We start from the raw sequence: 16,988 nt of genomic DNA on the forward strand, positions 1-16,988 counted from the left end.
AAAACATATTGGACCTGGTCATCACAAACATGTGTGACAGGTGTTCCAAACCAGAGGTCACCCCGTCACTGGTTAGATCAGACCATAAACTAATCACTCTGGATGTCCACACCCCACCACCACCCCCAACTAAGGAAATCACAGTAAAAAACATTTCTAAAGCAAACTTCACATTACTTAAGACAGAAGCAGTGTTTCCCAGCCCCCACGCTAAAGGATAACGATGCCCAAGATGCAGAAACCTTTACAAATGCCCTCTATGAGTACCTACAAGGATGCATGTATCGTGCCATCCCTAGCAAAACCGAGATGCACTCCTCTAAAAGAAGGAAACAGTCTGGTGGACCCCTGCCATAAACAGGCTATACAATAAAAGGAGGAAACTAGTTCAGAAAAAAAACAAATCCAAAGAAGGAAAGACATCCCTGATCAGTATCAGTAAGAAACTAAGGTCCCTAATAAAATCATTCAAGGCTAACTTCGAAAGAAAAATAGGCAAGGATTCAAAAGATAACCACAAACCCTTCTTTAGCTATGTTAAGAATCTAAGTGGCAACTCACAGATATGCACTGAACTAGTGCAAAATAGCACAAAATATACTGAACCTACTGATATTGCCAACATCCTGGCAGATAGATTCAGTGCAAACTTCACCCCCCTCTCACCCCCAAAAGGGCCCACAACAATAGCAGAAAAGTGTAGTGCCCAGAAATCACAGAAGAACAGGTAAAAATAGCCCTTTCAAAAGCTAAAAACACAGCATCAATGGGGCCAGATGGTGTCCCAGGCTGTGTCTTGCACTAACCACAGAACAAACTAACCCCCCCCACCTAAACACACTGTTCAACCTCAGCCTCTCCACAGGCTACGTACCCATAGAATGGCACACAGCAACAGTTATTCCACTCCACAAAGGAGGGGCCACAGCTGACCCTGGTAACTATCGCCCCATAAGCCTGACTAGCCTGGTCTGCAAGGCTGTGGAGCGCATCATCATGGAACTCATTAACAAAGACATTGGGAACCTCCAAACACTTGACCCGACCCAGTTCGGCTTTGTTAAGGGCAGATCATCCCTACTAAAGCTGGTTGACTTCTTTGAGACAGTCACTAAAGCCATAGACGAGGGAAAGGTTGTTTACACAGCCTACCTTGATCTCGCCAAACCTTTCGACACCATTTCCCATTCGAGTATTACAGAAAAACTCATCAGCCTGAATATAAACCCCTACGTCACGAGATGGATTGCCAGCTGGCTTACAGACAGAACTCACACGGTAAGAATAGCGGGCTCCAGGTCCAACTCTAAACCAGTCACAAGTGGTGTCCTGCAAGACTTGGTCCTGGGACCCCTACTGTTCAGCATATACTTCTCAGAAGTACAGGCAAACAAAGGAGGACTATGGCTAACCAAGTCCGCCAATGACTGCAAACTGGGAGCTATAATTGACTCTCCGACTGACACGGACATCCTCCAAAAGGGCCTTACTGAGAGGGACCCCTGGTGTCAAAGTCATGGCCTCAAGCTAAATGCCAAAAAATGCATAGTCATCCCATTTGGGAAAAACAAAACACCCACAAATTACCACATAGGTGGCAGCACCCTTAATACAGAAGGGGTGATAAGAGATCTGGGGACTCGGGTAGATAGTAATTTCTCCTTTGACAATCATACTGCCAAAGTAGTTAGGAAATCCTTCTATGTGGCCCATCTAATTACTAAAGGGTTTGCATCTAGAAATAAAAAGGTTATAGTGCCCCTCTACTCGTCACTCATCAGACCCGTCATAGAGTACAATGCCCCATTTGGGATGTACCTCACAAGACAGTTCCAAAAGCTAGAGAGACCACAAAAGTACCTCACCAAGACGATTACTGGCCTCAAACATATGTCCTATGCAGCCCGACTGAAAAAACTCCTGCTGTACTCAGTGGCATATCATTTACTCAGAGGTGATCGCTGCCTGACTTACAAAGCCATGTCCAACTCAGAATTAATGGACATGCTCCACCTAAAGAAATCCAAGTCACTGTGAGCCACGTGCAATAGTGAGCTAAACCTCACCACAACAATAAATAGAACATGCTGGTGGGATAGATTCCTGTCACAGAGACTCCCCATGCTTTGAAACAAAATTCCAAACTACATTAGGCAGAGCCCCTCACTAACACTCTTCAAGAGAAACCTTGACGAGTGGGTGGGTAACAGAAAATACACTCCTGGGATCACTTCATTGGCTCTGCTTGACAGAGGATCAGTTAATTAATCAGTGGGGAGGTGAAAGCCGACACACTCTGGCTAGGCTTATAAATGCCCTCGGGCAGATAGCCTAGTACCTACCTATGTACCTATGAACTGTGTAACTCTGAAATACCCCTGCAAATTGGGTAATCCCAAACAACCCTGTATATTGGAAGAATCAGCTTATCCTACTTGACCCTTACCATCTTCCCCTTCCAGATAAAGTCCTTCAGCTCTTTATTAATTGCTGTCCACAACTTCTCCTCTGGTTGATAAAAATATGCCTGACCTGTGTATAAGACTAAAGTGCCTAAAAATATTTTAACTGTATCTTACGTTCCATACTCATATAATATAACTTTAATTTTCTCAGTTTTTGTATTATCTTTACTTTAGTTTCTTCCCACATATCCTTAGCTACCACACTAGAATCATTTTTAATCCATACTCCTAAATACTTCATTTTATCATATCCCCATAAATATGGATATTCCTGAACCAGTTCATGTGTGGGTACATAATTTACCGCTGTTGCCTTTGCTTTATCTTCATTCATTTTGCATGCTGAAAAGATCTGAGATTGTCTCAAAATGTTCTGCAACACTGTAATGTCTTTTTCTGGTTTTGTCAGGTATAAAATAATATCATCTGCAAATAAGCAGCAAAAAGCCAACAAAGACCAAGGCAGCTAAAACCATAAATTTAATTGTAAAGCATGAAAGATAAGCGCTTTTGGACAATTCTTTCATCAGATCGAAGAACAAAGTGTGTTTAACTGCTTTAAGTAACACTTGACCGATCACAGACTCAAAGCTCCACCACACCTCTTTACTCTTTTTCTGAGCTCTTGCTTATAGCAAGTTAACCATTTCAGTGCCTGAACTTGTGTTCTCTCAAAATGGGATTTAGGGGAAGATATCTATTCAACCCTAGGGGGTTTTCAGCTTGTAAATCTGTTATCCAATGGGCTCCTGCCACTTCTGTTTCTAATACACCATGAAGCATTTTAAGCCTAGTTGCCTTGCAGTGCAACTCAAAGCTTGGAATTCATTAAATCTCTCAATGAGCCAGGTAATGTTAAAGAAATGGCTCTCTCTGTCTCAAGGGTGGGAACACAGTTGATAGTTATAGACTTTTTTTTAACACATTGTCCGTATAACCCAAACAATTCATCAAAATACTGTAAATAAAATTGAAATCTTCATGATGAACTAAATAGGCAATTAAGCCATCTAATGATAATGAAATCTTAACCTGATGGCACTGAATATTCTACCCACTTTTGGAAACACATTTTGCTTTGCTCCCAATGGTTCAAGCTATAGTGCATACCACAACCAGGAGAGTGGCACCCTTGCTTAGAAATCTTGCCATTTTGTTAGGTCATTAGTTACAATACTGTGTGATCATGTTTTAAAATGGAGATTGGGGTACAGACCTGAATAGAAGCTTTCCCCAGCAAGCAACTGCACCCACACCTCCCAGCAAAAACCCCAAAAACCCACAAACTTGCCAAAGCAATCATGACCCTCAGTGACACTCAGCACAACCAGGAGGGAAAGCTCCATCTCCACTAAGATCCCCAATGGGCAAGAAAGAAAATACAAATGTGGCCAACCAAAAAAAAAAAAGGATGATGGCCCCAAGAAATCTGCACATGCCTCAATCAATGGGCAACCAAAGTTACAACTCCAAGGCTTGCTTCCACGAAGCCACAAAGCAGTAAAACAGTCCTCCTTTTTTTCTGGAAACTATCTCTGCTTTTGAGCCTCTGAACCCAGCGCACACATCACTGCCCCACCCACAGCAAAAACAAGCGATACACAACCTGGGACTCCCAACCTTGGTTCCAGCGACTCACCACCAATCCAAAAGTAGGGCAACCAACTTAAAATGTGTGACAAAATCTGGACGTCCCGCAAAGTCTGCATTGTTGAGAAAACACTTCAGCACCTTCCCATCCACCACCAATGACTACTTCAACTAGAGAACGGGTTTCTTTCCTCTCTCTCTTTTTTTTATATACCTTTCTAACTTCCCTTTTCCTGTAGCTTTACATACAGTTAAAATACATCATCCCCATGAGTCAACATCTCTGACCACCAAGTTCTTAATTAGACGAGCTATGAGGTGAAGTCCGGACATTCCAACCACCAAATGCACGCTCCACCTCCACATCTCCCCCAACCACCAGTTACATGAGGCAGAGCCCGGGAGATATCTCTGAACCTCTTAGAGCAAGAATCTGGGCAAACAATAAATAATGGAGGACAATGGCCCAAAAATAGGAACCCTTTTTAAATTTCCACTCTTATAAAGATAGAATAATGGGATTTGCATTAGCATGTCTTTCCTGAAGGGAATGAAGTCTGAAGCTCAATTCTTGGCCATTAAACTCAATTCCCTGTCATTATTCTGACTTCAGCCCTCAATACCCTGTAGCCAGAAAACCACAATTTTATGAAACAGCTCAACATTATGAAGTAAAACCTGGCCATTCTATTAAAATCTATACAGTTGAGAGGCATGCATCCTGGAAAAGGAAGACAGCCTTCTGTCAAAATTTTCTGCCTCCCGACAGTAACCACCAAACAGGACAAATGCCCCAACACTACATGCAACCATGGAAATGAACCAAATGTAAAATTCCGACATACTTACAACCTGCAACCTACACCTTGCAACCCCCCCCCCACTTACCAAACCAATGCCTCAGAAACAGCCTTCCTCGCTCATTCACAGCACCCACACCATCCATCCAACCATACTTCATGGCAAAATCCAAGAAAGAACAAAAATAAAAACACATTCACACCACTGCCAACCGGAGTCCTACTCCCAGGCCGTCAAGTACATTGTACTTGCAGTAGCAAGTTCATGCCAAAATGTGACTCCTACCCCAGTTACACTTGCCTCAAACCCTTAAAGCCTCTCCCTACCCATATCTTACTTCCTCCCAAACATCCCTCCATCACATTTAGCCCTGTCCTCCCATTATCCTCTTAATTCCTGCTACTCTATTTATCTAGTCTCACTTGAAAATGTCCCAGGACAAATCAGTCTGTTCTAAACCTCATTTATGCTTTACAATTAAATTTATGGTTTTAGCTGTCTTGGTACCTGTTGGTTTTTTACTGCTTACATTTGTGATTTGTCTGAACCAAGGTGGTATTTTTTCCTTTGTTTGCTGGGTTTTCTCCACTTATTGTTTGCAATTTGTTACCAGTGAACAGGAAGATGGCTGACTGTGAGTTGCCTAACACTGAACTGGAATACTGCCCTCCCTCTCAAGTTAAATATAATAATAATGTGCACCTTAAGAGAATGATACAGTTTGAACAGAATACACTTACCCAGCTGAATCTCATGGAGGTCAATGCTGAAACAGTGAGTAACAGCTTGTTTGATGAAAAGAAAGATGAACTGCTTTTCAAAATGTATTCTGAACTAGAACTGAATCTGTTCAAATTGAAGCATTTGCAGTGGCAACGCTTTCATTTTGAAGCATGTCAGCACTTCAAAGTTGTACCTAGGGGAATGTGCATTTTTTTGTGTGCCAGCACAAGGTGAAATATATCCAGAGTTATTAGTCAAGTGGCAACAAATTAATTTAGAGGCAAGCTTCAAATATTTGCAGCTTTTATTAGATTATTTTAAACCAGAGGAACACTGTCTTGTACAAAGAGTCAGTGCCTTGCAAAGTGATATAGAAGCACAATTTAAAGGTGAACAGTACACCTCTAGACTTGATAAACTTTTTTATAATGTGACACATTATGACAACAAATTACAAATGATTAAAACCAGAAAACTAACAAGGGATTTTATTGATTTTAAACAAGGACATATTTTTATTTGGCCTAAGAATGAATTCAAAAGAGACAAACCTGCTAATAACAAATCTGTGGGTTCCATGGCTAACCACAGCAGCAGTAAAGAGACTAAGTCAACAGGTACACCAAAACATCTGTGAATGTATTACCAACTGAAAAGAAAAAAAAGCAAGGCGAAGCAACTGAACTAATAGATGTTTAAAAAGTGGCAAAGTGGAAAAACACAGTTGTTGTTCAAGCAGAAATACATGATCCAGGCTATGATTCATTAGCCGCTAAACCTAAAGGAACAACAATGTCTAGCTCAGTTTTTTCCATGCTCCCACTACCCATAAAAGAGAGAATAAAACACAACAGGCAAAGATCTCTCAGCAGATGGTGCAGGAGGAGAAAGATGTCAACTTAGAATGTAACCAGAGCCAATTGGTATACAACTTAATCAAATTATGTCCTTAATAAAGATGAAATTAGACTGCTAAATAAAGGGCTGTCATTTGTTCCTGCAGCACCTTCCTTTCGACTTTAGACTCTTTGCTAGAAATACATTACTCAAACTTCTGTATAAGGAAGATGGGCATGGCATATCCAATACTTTGAGAAAACCCAGTTCATTTATACCTCCAGCACATCCTGTAATGGATGTATTCTTGAATGTATTTGAAAGAGAACTTTCTGAATATATGAACTCCTGACATTCACAGAGTTTTTATAACTTAACAAAGGAAAAAAGACAAGCTCTTCATGAATTATTGGCCAATAAGGAACTGATTGTTATACCAGCAAACAAGGGAGATGCAGTTGTTATTCTCTACCTATGAAGTGATAGAAAAATCCATGGCAAAGAATACTTTAGAAGATCTCTATGCTATCCAAATCATTACCAGTGAGTTGCATCAGTATTTTTTAGTTGAACATCCAATGATTCTTGTCATTAATGGGCTACCAAAGATACACAAGGATCAACACAAAACCACATTGAGACCAACAGTGGCAGGTAATGGGTGGTCTACCAAAGCAATGTCAATATGGGTAGAGAAGCAATTGAAACCAGCTCTATGCAAAGCACCAGCTCTGCGTAAAGATTCACCTCAATTTTTGAATGCACTATTTGAGTCTATGAATGCAAACAGGGCTACAGCTAGTTTTTTATTTGTAACCCTTGATGTCAACAACATGTTTACCATTATTCCTAATGCACATGGTATACAAGAGGTTAAACATTTCTTGAGTAAACATAACATCCATGATGACAGTATGATACATAGAACCTGTCTGCTACTACAATTGGTTCTGGAAAACATCTTTTTGTTTCAAGAGAAGATTTACTGGCAGCAGTGGGGTGTTGCCATGGGAACACCCTGCTCCAATTCTTATGCAAACATAGTACTTGGGCTTTGGGAAGGAGAACATATTTTTACTACCAAGAATCTATGGAGAGACAAGATCATCTTCTACTGTAGGTTTGTGGATGATGTCTTTTTTCTTTGGAAAGACGATGTAATGGAACTTAAACAGTTTGTCTCATATTTGGAAAGCACCACCAGTTTTCTATGCTTTACCCTGAATTGCTGAGATAAAAAGACTGAATTTCTGGATGTCCAGTTTTTTTTAGATGAGAATGGTGACATTGGGACCACACTATACAGGAAAACATGTTGGTAGAATACATTGCTTAGTTACGACAGCATGCATTCGCGACATACGTTCTCTAATATAGTAAAAAAACAAGCACTGAGAACATCCAGACTAATCAGTGATGACTCACATCTTCACAGTGAGTTAGAATTATCTGACAACTTTAAACAATGTGGCTATAATGAACAGTTAGTAAGTGACATTGTATGTGATGTTAAAAAGATAAGGAGAAAACAAGGCAAAGCATTGTTTAGTAATAAAGGCAAGTCGCTGGAAAAAGTGAGCAATGAAAACAAGGAGATGAATGTTAAGGTGCCAATGAAATACAGCAGTGATATAAAAGGCATATGCAATATTGTGAGAAATAACTGGAACATTTTCGCCAACAATGATGAACTTAGGTTGATAGTGGGCAAGTTTCCTAAGCTTTTATATAAAAGGAACAAAAATCGTATGCATCTTTTACACAAAACAACTACCAGCTCCAATACAAAGTTGCCTGGAAGTGAAAGGGTTGGAACTTATTGTTGCCGGTGATACAAGGCTTGTAAAGAAATATCTAGAAACAACACTTTCATACACCCGATTACAGGGTAAGATACCAACCTAAACTCTATGCTGATTGTTGCTTTTGCAATGTGATATATCTTACCAAATGCGTATCCTGTACTTCATTTTATGAGGTTAAAACAAACAGAAGATTAAAAGACCGCATACTGCAGCACCTAAGTGACATTAGACTTAATAAAAATACCAGTGCTTTATATCAGCACAAATGAAATAAACTGGAACATAACTTTACTTTCATGGTACTACAGTTATGTGAACCAGATAAAAGAAGGGGTGATATACGCAATTGAACATTAGTGACAGAAGCTCATTGGATAGCAGAGATTTACAAGCTGATAAACCCCTATGGTTGAATGGATATCTTCCCCTAAAACCCTTTTTGAGAGAATGCAAGCTTAGGCACTGAAATAGTTAACTTGCTATAAGCAAGAGCACTGAAAAAGAGGAAAGAGGTGTGGTACAACTTTGAGTCTGTGATTGGTCAAGTGTTACTTAAAATAGTTAAACACACTTTGTTCTTTGATCTGATGAAGGAATTGTCCGAAAGCACTTATCTTTTATGCTTTACAATTAAATTTATGGTTTTAGCTGTCTTGGTCCATATTGTTTTTTTTTTTTGCTGCTTACATTTGTGATTTCTCTGAACCAACATGGACTTTTATCCTTTGTTTGCTGGGTTTTCTCCACTTCATCTGGAAATAAAGCCAGCTTTTCTTGACTACCATACCAATTATATCCTTGAATTTCTGAGTCCTTTATTTTCTACCAGTGGTTCTAAATATAATGCAAACAATAAAGAGGAAAGAGGACACCTCTGCCTGGTTTCTCTGCTCAAGCAGAAATTATCAGAGAGGACCTCACCCACTTTAATTTTCACCTCTGATCCCTCATATATATCCTCTTAATCAACCTTATATTTTTTTCAGGAAAAGCAAATGCTTCCATTTCTCTGCTCATAAAGTTCCAACTTACTCTGTTAAATGCTTTCTCTGCATCAGGACCCACCAACATCAATGTCATTTTCTTGCATTCTGCTTCCCTCTGCATCATCAGTGTTCTGTTAATGGTAAATGTTTGCCTCCCCAACAGCACATTGATCTATATTTATCAGTTTTGGCATTATTTTTGCCATTTTTTAGCCATTATGCACATGAACGCTTTATAATCATGGTTTAGTATTGAAATGGGCCTGAATAAAGCTGGATCTGATGGATCTTTACCCCATTTAGGTATTACAGCTACCACTGCTTTCTTCCAGGACAGTGGTACTTCTCCTCCACTTAAAATATTGTTAAACAAAACCTTCCAGATCTTTATCATTTTTTCCTCCTAGCTTCCAAACTTCCACCAGAATACCATCTATTCCTGGGGACTTTCCTGTAGATTGGTTATACATCACAATTTTTATCTCATCTCCACCTATCCTAGCCATTTGTAATTGAGCCTCATCTGCCTTTAGCATTGGCATATTTAATTCTTCCATAAACATTTCCATTTGTATCTTTTCTTGAGTTTCATATTTATCTGCCTTATAGAGACTCTCATAGAATTTCTGAAATATTTTAATGCATCTACAGAAACTCTTGTAAAGTTCCTTCTTATAGGCTCCCTAAGTTTGGAGACAGCCCTCTCTACCTTCTGTTGTCTGAGTTGTGCTAAAAGTTTTTGTGGTCTAGTGTTATAATCAAAAAACTGTTGCTTAACAGCAATCTTTCTAAGCTTGTGCATATTATTGAGGTAATCCTTTATTTTCTGCCTATCATTCTACAGTTGATCATCTTCTTGTTCTGTGAGATTCCCCCTATTCTGCAATACTTTAACATTTGTCAATTCCTCTAAATAATTCTTGTTACTTTGTAACCATAACTCCCTTTTTGATTTCTACCATATTTTTAAACTCCACCTTAATTTTATCCCACTCCCTAGCTATGTTTTCAGAAGAATATTCTATCATCTCTAACAACCCCTGACTAATCTCCACTACCCATTCCTTAAATTCCTCTCTTTTCAACAGATATGTAGGAAAGTGCCAATGTCTCATTTTTATTTCATTACCCTGTGCTTCTGTGCTTTTAATTTAGCTATTACTGGCACCTGAAATAGTTATTGGGTAAGTGTCAGTTAAATGCACATGTTCTTATGAAATGTAAATTTTGTCTAGCCTAGCCCAGTTTTAATATTGGGGCATAATATGTAAATTCACTCCAAACTCCTATTACCGAATTCACATCTTCTATGCCAAATATTTTCATAAATTTCTTTAAAAATATGCCCTCCTTTGTTATAATTATCTTTCTGCCCCCCCCAGACACATCTTCACTGCTGCAAATCAAATTCCATTCCCCACCTATAAGTACTATTTCTTGCTGAAAACTGTTTATTTCTCCCAGAATTTTCTTAAACCCCATTATAGCAGTTTTAGGAGGAATGTAAATACATGCCAATGTAATCCTCCTCCTCCTTTGCCAGTAGCCCCCTTAGCACTACAAATCTGTCATTATTATTTTTTTTATCTTCTTCTATCACTATTGGAGCTTCTCTTGTAATTAATATAAGTACTGCTCTTTTCCTTTGTCCCAGGTATTCCACTGAATAACCATCCTGAAAATCTTTCTTTATCAAATTAACATGTTCAGTTCATTCTAAGTGTGTCTCCTGTAACATAGCTATTTGTACTCTACATTTGCAATATAGTTTACTACTCTTTCTTGTTTATATTTATCTGTGAGGCCACTTATATTTAAAGACATTAAAGAAATTATCATTGTATTAAAAAGTCATTATTCCCACATTTTATGTATAACTCATTTTTTGTTAAATAGTTCCAGGTTTTGTGTTACATGCATACAATGTTTGGCAGGTTGAACTTTTATATAGTTGTTTCTTGTCATATCTATTTGAGCCTATGTCACATCTTATAAAATGTTTTGTTTTATTGAAAGGCATCAAACAAAAAACAAACACACCACCAAAACCCTCTAAAATCTATTAACTTAATACTAACACACAAAACTATGTACACCTTTAAATATTGAAGTTTTACTCTCCTAATAGGAAAAAAGTATCAAACTGTCAGCCACACTCATAGACTTGAGATAACCTAAAAGAAAGGTTATCTATGCTAAGACACATGGCACAGCATGTATTTTTACTAAGTGCTGCTTAGTTTTGTCTTATCTTTATAGCTCTCCCAGCTGAGAAAACTCCTGGATGTTTTCAGAGAACATTAACTACCTTGGGAAAACCTGAATGTTTTCTGAGAAAACCAGCTACACTGGGAAAACCTCTGAATGCCTTCAGAGAATATCATCTCCTAGCCAATCTCCCTTCTCTTTCATTTTTTCCTCAGTCAGTCACTCTCCATCAGACTATAGCCAGTTTCTCTTTATCAGATTGTCTCCATGGAGACATGACAACCAGTCAGCCATTTTTTTCTTTATCAGATTGTTTCCATGGAAACATGAAGACCAGCTGCATAATTTTTACTGAGCATATATGTATTTGCTAGAAAAAAGCCACATAATATTCAATGTTCTTTTTCATTTACTTGCTGTCTCTCAAACTTGTTACTAAATCAATCTCAGGTCTTTAATCCAGCCATTCCTCCATGCAAGAATGAGAAAAAGCACATTATTTTTCATTTATCTTGCTTTTTAACCAGGCTTTTTTCTTACATTGTAGTGCCTACATTTCTTAAAACTGAGCAAAAAGAAAGAGTGAATAAGAAAAAACAAAACAGCAGCACATGTTTACAATTCCCATTACACTTAAAAATAACAGAAAAATTACTTTATAGCTTGTAAAGAAAACCATATGCCACAAAACTGGTATTGATTTAAGAGAAAAAAATCTTTACTTACACTTAACTTTCTTCTTCCTCTTTCCCTCCCCAAAGCACTTTTCCAAACATTAATGACATAAAGTAGGGCATATGCTTTGCAGTCCCTCACAAGTCCAACAAATTCTGAAAAAGTCCAACATTTCCAGATTTTCTTGTTCTGTCATATTTCACAAATATAATTACTGCACTGTAATCCCACATTACTAGTTTTATTACTGTTCATCTCCAACATCCTGTCTCTGCTTCATTTCCAATGTACTCTCAATTCTTCTAGTCAACTCTTGGGCTCCCTTCCTTCTCTACATTTTCCATTGAAAAGTTTGAAAAGGTTTCACTGGTACAGTCCCTTTGTGGTCTTTATTACCAGAAGAACAAGAAGCAGAATCTCCTTCTATTTCACAGCTTACTCTTGTATTTCCTCCTTAGAGTGTATTTCTTCAAAAATTATTTTGTCCCTCCAAGGAAGAATACTTTGAAGACAGCCAGGTACAGCAGTTTGAATCTCCACCTGCATGTCCACATTCCCTGAATACTGGAATAAATTTCCTCCTCTACTGTCTAGTGTACAATGAGTAGTCATTCACCACAAATGCTCTGCTGTATCCCACGTTTAGTACTTTGTCCTTCTGACACAGTTTTGGCAGAATCAACTTTTGCTGGTAGGATTACATCCTTACTAATAAAGGTCTAGTTTGCTTTCTTATAGGCAGGTTTGGAGCATACACATTATGTGCTCTTTCAGCTAATGATTCCTGCTGTGGAATACCAATCCATTTTCTTATCTGTGCTTTCATAAAATTAATGCAGTGTGTTCCTTCCAGCTTCTCTGGTATAGATGAAAATCTCAGGTTTTCCCTACATGCTCTGTCCTCTAATTATATTATTTTTGTAACATCTCTTCCTGAGCAGTCTCATATTCAACCAGCCTTTTCTTCTTTTTGACCTCTGATTTTTGCAGTTTTATCATCTTGCCTGAATATCTTTTTAAAGTTTCTTTCATTTTTCCAGCTTTTTGTTGTTTGTGTTAATACACTCCATCAGTGTTTTGTTTATTTTAACCAGGTATGTATGCAATTTGGCATCTCAGCAATTCACCTTCAAGACGAATTGCCGAGGTGCCAGATCGCTGTTGCTGGAATAAAAGAAGGTGCTGGTGAAATTTGTGTTTCTTTGATTATTATTGTTTGGTGGTGTGTTTTTGATGTATGCAATTTGTCTTATATCTTCCTGAGGGTTACTGGAAGTCATATCTGAAGGTTGCATTGCCTTTGCTTAACAGCTGCAGAACTTTCCCCAGTTAGTGTTTCTTCCCACTTTTTGTAGCAGACTTTTCCATCTCTGTATTTCTTTATTCCTGCATCCAGACAATGCACTTACTAGTCATTTACTGTAATTTACCCATAAACACAAGACTACCGGCCTTCCCTGCTGAGTCTCCAGTTTCACACTGGGATAGCTAGAAACAAGCTGTTACTCAATGTGCAGCCATCTTGGAAGACTGAGATCAAACAGGCAATTAATAGCAGAGCATGCAGCACAGTAAAAAGAGTGAATAATATAGTCCATTTAATGCAGAAAGATAAATACAGTAATAGTATGTCCCAGTTAATTGCTAAGAAATTAATATGAACTTTAATGTATGTAGTTGGGAACATCCATTTATATTTAAATTGTCTTGCAGTACTTACTATATAACAGCTGAGCAGGCATATTAGTTTCAAAATGCAACAGATAACAAATGTAGTCATTTCCTAGATATTCAAGTATATTTAAATCACAATCACAAAACAAAAATGTCAATAGACACACACAGTTGCAAAATATTGCAGCAATGTTGAACACCTTGATACAGATTCACATGGGTTAGATATACGTGGGTTATACACCTCACGCTTATCATTTCCATTATAGAGGTAGCTCTACCACAGTGTTTTCCTCTGAAGATGTACAACATCACAATGGGCAATCTCTAAAGCCATGTTAAATGTTAATGAAGCATTTGGGATGGGCAGCCTATGGCAAATATATATTCTACCCTAGTAATGCCTTCAATAAGGCATTTATACAGCTGAGTGATTTAGAGAGTTGCTCTGCTGTGTAAAGTAACATGGTCATTAGTGTTAATGAACATGGCCAAAAGCTTGTATTCAACCATCATGTTAAAGGTATGTGCTTAATACTTCTAGTGCTGCAATCAAGTCAATGTTTGGATGATATTGCACTTCCTGGAGCCTCCTCTACTAAAAAAAATGGGGTGTGACACAGCTGTAGCTGCTACATTAAAGTGATTTATTGATCCTTCTACTTTAAACATGAACTACGCTGCTTCTACCACAGCGACTGGATGTGTGGGATGGGATGTTAACTTTCCAGAGTTGCAAACAGGGCTACAAGGTAGTTTTCACTTATCTACAATACAACAACTGCAAACCACCCAACTTGAACAATGGCTTGACAAATTTGATTACAAATTACTTAAAATTAAAAAGATCCAATTAGAGAATGCCTTTTTTGCCGAGTGTATTAGAGTGAACCAAGTACATAAAGGGCTTTGTATGTGGTGATTCCCTAATGGACTTGTTAGTGATTCTCCTCTCCACAATGATCTCAAAAGGATGTTCGATAGACAGGGATATGAGTATATGAAGCTGCTTATAAAATGTAATTAAATATTATTGAAAAACCTACCTTTGAAGTTAACTTACTTGATAGTTTGATTACTAGTAACTTGAATTTTGAACAGCATAATGCTGAATATACATGTATATTTACAAACACTGATGAACAAATCCAGGTTTTGCAAAACAAAAAAATTAAGAAACTTGAAAGGGACAGGGTTGATTATTTACAACAAAAAGCTTACCCATGCCCCCCTACATCTCAAACATGGGACAATAAGTTTTGGCAAAACTCTAACAACTTAGATTTAGGGAAAATATAAATAATGAGAAGAAACATGTTAGCAACAACAATGTTCCTACAAATCTGTATGATCCTTTAGAGTACCCGCCACTCCATCCGTCAGAGTAGATATGAGCAAGACAACATTCCAATCAACAGAATTTCTATCCTGCAATCCACATGGTTTATGGGGGACAAATATGGTGAGAGAATCCACCTCACAGGAATTTCAACAGGAACAAATAGTCTTTAACCTTCCATCTAATAATGACTCTGGTGACTGTAAGATTATTACTATCACACATGGTGATTTTAAGACCTTTAATATTTCCACACATTCCATTGATACAAATTGTGCAGATCTTTTTTCTTGAGGATTTTCTTTTGTGCCAGCAAGACGTGCTAATTTAGCACAAGTTTTAAACTTTTAGTAAGGAAAGTTAATTTTAATATTTTGTTTGATAATATATTGGAGGTTTCAAATCCTTTAAGAATTTCCAGCACATATAATCCATCCCTTCACCCCACCCTATCTTTATTTGAAAAAAATTGTGAAGTTGATTATGAAATATGTTGCTTAACAAAAATTTAAATAATATTAGTTAAAATGAAAATTTAAATGTTAAAGAGAAGGAACTATTGAATGATTTAAGACACTGGAATTTAAGCTTTATGCAACCTGATAAAAGAGGTGAGATGGTTATTATGGAGGCTGATAATTATGATGATAGAATGTTACAAATGTTATTATTAGTTCACATCCACTTTTGCAAAAACAAGCGGTCATTAAAGGAGAATTTGTCAGGGCTGATCATATGGTTAATTTATTTGAAAGTTATTAGGATAAATGTGAACGTATTAATGCTTAATTCATAGCTAGGGAATACCCAGTTAAATTTAATAATGAATTAATGTATGAAGTAATAAAACAGAAAAAAATGATACCCCTATACTGGGCCATTCTAGTGGAAATGGGATTGTTCGGTCTAATATTGATCATTCCCTTATTTACAAAGCACCACACATTAATGAGAATATTAATAGCAAGAAAGTGAATAAAACAGTGGAGGTTGTGAATTATAGGAATTCCTTCATTACAAAATTTAATATGGATAGTGATATTATTAAGGAAATTATTTTTTAAAAATGGGTTAGTTGAACTGATGATATAAGTATTTCAAACAAAATAAATATGAAACCACATATTTTTTATACAAAAGGCCAGAGTCTAAAAATATTGTTGAAGGTTTTGGTATAAAATCATATGTTAAACAAAGAACAGTTAGTATGAGTAAATGCGAACATTGCTCTATGTGCAAGTTTATCCTTGTTTGTCAAGAATTTAAGATAAGGGATGCAAGACTTGTAGTAAAAAATTTATGGAATTATCAAACAGCTGCTATCCTGTATGCAATGTTATGTCAGTCTTGTCCTACATTTTACCTAGAGAAGACTGAATGGAAGCCTAGAAAGCATGTCTATGAACACATTTACAGTATCAGAAAAAAATAATGAACATAATGCTCTAGTAAAACATCTTAGAGAGTACTCTTGCCATAATTTTAGATTTGTTATTATTGAGAAAGATGAGCTACCAAAATGGGATGAACCATGGCCTGTACTGTTAGGAAGCAGAAATTGTACTGGTAATTAATGTTAAATGCCAGTACATGGCAAGGATTAAATGAACAATTGTCCATTGGTTACCTTTTAAAATTAAAGGCATTTGAAAGGTGTAGAATGGACATGTATTTCTTGTTTTTAATAATTATATGTTTTGTTTCCTGTTATATTTAATATGTAAGAATGTGCTTATTTTTTTACATATTTAATAGTGCTGCTTTTTAAGTAAGATCGTTGCTAGTTCTTTAATTCATTCATTGTTTTGGGGGGCTTGGTTGTCACATGATCAGTAGTGAGATTATCTAAACTGATTATTTGTAGTTGAAACTTGTCTGATGAAGT

Source organism: Protopterus annectens, chromosome 15.part0, assembly GCF_019279795.1.
Source record: "Protopterus annectens isolate FY-2018-M chromosome 15.part0, PAN1.0, whole genome shotgun sequence".
Lineage (NCBI taxonomy): Eukaryota > Metazoa > Chordata > Ceratodontiformes > Protopteridae > Protopterus > Protopterus annectens.